General features: G+C 32.6%; 1 pseudogene; it reads right to left on the bottom strand.

Moving 5' to 3' along the window:
• Positions 1-4,729: 4,729 nt before the first annotated feature.
• LOC121040517 (uncharacterized) lies at positions 4,730-4,883 on the bottom strand (annotated as a pseudogene).
• Between the last annotated feature and the right edge of the window lie 800 nt (positions 4,884-5,683).

Consider the following 5,683-nt stretch of genomic DNA (forward strand, 5'->3'; position numbering starts at 1 on the left):
GGGAGTACAGTGGTCTATCCCCAGTAGATTCACTAATTTCACTGATTCCCAGGTCTTTATTTCAAAGATTAAATGATTTACACACAATCTGTAGATAACGTCAGATTCCTTGTATAATTAAATATCAGAAAAATCAAGAATAGGCTTTAAGAAGAATATGACCAAAGACCAGTTAGTACATAAATCATTTTTTAAAAATCCAGAATATAACTTAAAAATAAAGTCCCAACAATCTGGTTATAGAAGATTGAGAAAGTTCAGTGAAGTTGGAACATACTGAATTGTCAGCATCCCAACTGAAATTGCCATTTCAGTGATGATACTTTTGTGACTGGTTTGAAATAGTATTTGGAATAACAGAAATATTGACATGTTATGAGGGTTATAATAATATAGCAATGCAAAGTACTCTTACTGTTCATGACAACAATCCTGGTAATGAAAAACTTTTTTTTTTTTCAACGTTTATTTATTTTTGGGACAGAGAGAGACAGAGCATGAACAGGGGAGGGGCAGAGGGAGAGGGAGACACAGAATCGGAAACAGGCTCCAGGCTCTGAGCCATCAGACCAGACACGGACCGCGAGATCGTGACCTGGCTGAAGTCGGACGCTTAACCGACTGCGCCACCCAGGCGCCCCTGAAAAACTTTAAATAAAAACGAAGAAAGTAACAAAGGAGAACTTCCTTCCACACATCATCCAGACCTACTAAAGAGAGATATCCCAATTTTCTACAAAATAAAGTTTCTCCCTGAAATTAAAAGACATTGACTTCTTACCTGCCTCTAAATATATTGTTCTCTCCAGAGAGCTTTTAATAGAAGCTTGGCTACCCAGAAGAGAATGGGAAAAATTAAGGTGCCAATGCTTTGTTTAGTCTCTGTAACACTTGCTCAGTCTAGAAAGAGACAAAACGATGAATAATTGCTTATTGGTTTTAGAATAAAACTGACCTTCAAAACCAAAATAAGCTTATGGGTTAATTAATAAAATTCAAGTATTTCACCTCCAGGTCTGGAACAGGAGAATTTGTTATCAAACACACTATCCTAAAAAAAATAGCTAAAGGAAAATTCTTGAGATGGAAAGGAAATGATAAAGTAAGGAATCTTGGAAGATCAAAATGGATGAAATCACAATGTAAAAAGTGAAAATCCAAGTAAATACAATAAACTCATGAGTTTTCTAAATTATGTTTGGCTGTGAAAGAAAATATTATAATATCATCTGATGTGATTCTTGAGTATGTAGAGGAAATGTTTAAGACAATTATTTTAAATTGGGAAAATGTAAAGGGACTTAAAGGGACATAAATTTTCTACACTTCCTTCAAAATGGTGAACATAAATAATTGTGATAAATTATACATGGATAATGTAATACACATAGCAACTATTAAACATCTGTACAAAGAGAAACACTCAGAAATAATATAGGTAAATCAAAATGAAAGTGTAAAAAAAAAACTGAAAATCCATAGGAAAACAGAAAAAGTAAAAACAAAGAAATGAAGAACAAAGGAAATAAACCTAAGAAATAAAATGCCTCACTCAATCTCTAATCAATAATTACATTAAGTGGAAATGCTCTAAATATACGAAGCAAAAGTCAGAGATTGGCAAATTGAATTTAAAAACCCACACGATCCATCTACATGCTATGTACAAGAAAATCACTTGAAATAATGATACAAGAGATATTGATACAGACTGTGAATTCATTAAACTCAACAAATATTAGAGGCATGGTGATGAATGACAGTTGCATTCTAATTTATTGTATGTATATTGTTTATTGATTGCTCTTAATATTGTAATATTCAAACCTAAGGGAAAACTGTAAGTATATTCTTCTTAAATATCCTAAAACATGTTATTTCATTTTATTTCTGTTCTTTCTCATGGTTTGGACTGTCCAACATTTGGGTTATCTCTGTCTTTTTCCCTCAAAATTTAGACATTCTCATTAGTTTTATACAGTAAACATTGTCTTATAATTACTCACAGGCTTATCATTATTTTCTTTCTGATTATTTATTTAATTTCATATTTTCTCAGATATCATTTACCATTTTCTTGATATATACCCTTTAAAAGTTTTTTTAGCAATGTGGTGTCTAGGTGGTTCAGTCAGTTGAGTGTCTGACTCTTGATTTCGGCCTAGGTCATGACCCACACACAGTTCGTGGGTTTGAGTCCCATCTGGCTCTGTGCTGACAGTGTAGAGCCTGCTTGAGATTATCTCTCCTTTCTCTCTGCCCTTCCACCACTCACTCTCTCTGTCTCTCTATCCAAATAAAGAAACTTAAATTTTCTTTAAAAGGTTATTTTAGCAAAGTCCATCATAGTAAATTGTTAGTTTCTTTTAGTATAAAATGCTATATTCTATTTTAATTCATGAATTAGTATTAAGCTGAGGTTATAAGGTGAAAATTTCCTTCTTTCTGAAAATTTGATATTATTCTTTCTTCTCACTTTCACTGTTTCTATTGACAATGTTTGTATTGATTTGTTATGTTTTCAGGATGAACTATATCATCTGGATATTTTAATATAACTGATTTTAACATTCTGTAGTTTTATTATTATGTAGCTTATATTTTATTTTATATATGATGCTTAGTGTTTATTATGGTTCTTTAACTATAAATTAAAGTATATCATCATTTATGGAAATATTTCACTTCAAATATTGCCTCTTTTACAGTATCTCTTTTCTGTTTTGGGACTCTGATTACATATATATTCCATCCTCTATGTCTTTTATTTTTTATTTCATATTTTCTACCTCTTTCTTCTTAATGTCTTAAGTTATGGAAAACGTCTTTGAATGTAAGTTCCAGTTCACTAGTTCTTCATGTCTACACTTAAAATATCAAATTTTGGGGGCTCACAGTTAAGCATACAACTTTGGCTCAGGGCATGATCTCATGGTCTGTGATTTCAAGTTCTGACAGCTCAGAACCTGGAGCTTGCTTCGGATTCTGTGTCTCCCTCTCTCTCTTCCACTTTCTCACTCATGCTCTGTCTCTCTCTCAACAATAAATAAGCATTAAATAAACATTATTTTTTAAATGTCAATTTATTTCTTGATATCATTTTTCTAATATCAATTTTTTCTTGCAAGGCTTATGGCTTTCTTTCATTAATTAAAGTTCTATTTTCTTAAATATGTCTTGTTTTTTCTAATTTTATTCCACCTTCTGTATCTTCATACAGAATATTTTTATATTTCCTATCCAATATTTCCAATACTTCATTTTGAATTAGCTCTAATTCTAGTCAAGCAGATAGTATATTAGAAACCCAGATAGACCCTTTAAGTCCATCCTTAAGATCTCACTAATTCTAAATTGTTAATACCATATCCTTTTTCTACATTTTTAAAGATTTTTTAAAAAAATAAATAAATTTTGAAATTCTTATGGCTCTTTTGTCATATTTAAAGATACATTACTTATCTAATATTCATAGATATATCAGCACTTGATTTAAGAATTCCCAACAATGATAGAAAGTGAGACCTCTCACCATAAATTGGTGAAATTATTGACCCAAGTTGTTCAATATTTTAACCATATAGTGGGTGTGTGGGTGTGTGTGTGTGTGTGTGTGTGTGTATGCTGATACGTGGTCTCCCAGGCTAGGAGAACCTCTGAAAGGACTCTCATACATTAATAATCACAGATTTTACATATCATAATGAAAGATACAAAGCAAAATCAGCAAAAGGAAAAGGCACATGGGACAAAATCCAGAGGAAACCAGGCACAATCTTGCAGAAGTCCTCTCCTAGTAGAGTCAGGCAGAATGTGCTAAATTCCCTCAGTAACCAGTTGTGACAATGAATATGAAATACTTTCCACCAGGGAAACTCACCAGAAATTGAGTGTCTAGAGTTTTTCCTTGGGACCATTCATATAGGTACCCTTTGTCTAGCAGGTACCACATTTCAACTATCAGTAGGAAATAGGTATTCACAGAAAACCACTTTTTTAGAACAGTTTATGCACTTCGTGAGCCATTCTCATCAGTTACGATTTTTCCCATGATTGATGTTTCTAGACATCTTTAGTAAAAGGACAACTCTTCAAGCAGATCTTTCTCAAGATAGCAGTATCAGGTCTTCAATGTTAGCGATTTTCTGCCACTGTGTTTGTGTCTGTGTTCTATGTTCCCACTTTAATTTCACTGAGAAAAATAATAGAAGAAAATTGTCATGTATTCCCAGAAGCACATTTACCAAACCATTGTATATATACCCATATGTTCTCAGTTCTCTCCTAATACTCCAGATTGTTCTCTTTAAGACCAATTGCTCTGCTTGTGGGGCCTATTCCATCTACTCTCATTCTTCCCTCTCACTACTCTTAGCATACAAACACCCTACAATATTGATATATGATAATCAAACAAAAAATCCTTATATTTAGTAAGTATAATAATAAGAATCCCATTACCAAATCATCTTTAGATCACTAGAATAAATTCCACATGATTAAATATTCTTTTGCTACGGGGATTTTCTTACTTTTAAAGATTTATACTCAATCCCTTACAAAGGTATCATTTGCATTATCTAATTACCTAATTGAAATATAATAAAATGGTAGGTATTTCATACTTATGCATATAAATTTATACATATTCCACTTAAAATCTTTAAAATGAAACAAAATTAAGTTCAAATCACGGCTCTGCCATCAAGTCATCAGATGTATTTTTTAACCAGGAAAAATGTGAATGCAGTCCCCCACTACCACAAATTTTGCAGTTGAGTTTCCCACATTTGGAGAAATTGCACATTGAGAGTGCAGTGGATAAGCCTTGCCCTTGGAAAACTAACTTCATAATCACGGTATCTCCCCTGCCAGGTATTTCTCATTTTTTTTAAGTTTATTTTATTTATTTTGGGAGATGGTGGGTGGGAGAGGGGCAGAGAGAGAAGAAGATAGAGAATCCAAAGCAGGATCTGCTCCATCAGTGCAAAGCCAGATGCAGGGCTAATCCCATGAACTCTGAGTTCATGACCTGAATCAAAATCAAGAGTTGGACACTTAACTGACTAAGCCACCCAGTTGCCATAAGTCATCAGATTTTTAAGTCTGAAAAATTTATATTTAACTTTTCTAAACTTCAAATCCTATAATGTGAAAATTGTCATAAAAATTATCTGGTGTATTCATGTTTATGAATCTCTAATATTGCTATAAGGCTTGGAGTATCATGTGTTAGTCTATGTTTTCTTCCAATCCTTGCACATTTCCCCCAAAATATCTTTTGCAGATAAAGAATGATTGAAAAAATCACAGAAATATTAAATTATTTAGATGGAAGTTTGTATTAAGGGTTCTGTCCCTTGATATAGCATGATGTTCATTCAGCTTTTAGCAGTTAAGTTCGAAGAATACATGTGAACTCCTTTACTGAATCTTATCTTACCCCTACTGACACTACATGCTAGAGCTTTTCATTTTTATGAGCATCTGGAAAAGCTATATGCCTACCGTCTTTTAATTCTTATGTATTATGTTTATTGTGAAGCACATTTTTAATATAACCACCCTGCAGATAATGAGTATTAGACTACTTTTTCTCTGTTTATTCTTTGTCAGAGGCTTAGGCTCTGTTACCATTGCAACATGTGTTTTTAATAGCATCTTAATTTAAATAGATTAATTT

This window comes from Herpailurus yagouaroundi, unplaced genomic scaffold (assembly GCF_014898765.1).
Source record: "Herpailurus yagouaroundi ecotype Mexico unplaced genomic scaffold, PumYag 28, whole genome shotgun sequence".
Classification (NCBI taxonomy): Eukaryota; Metazoa; Chordata; class Mammalia; order Carnivora; family Felidae; genus Herpailurus; species Herpailurus yagouaroundi.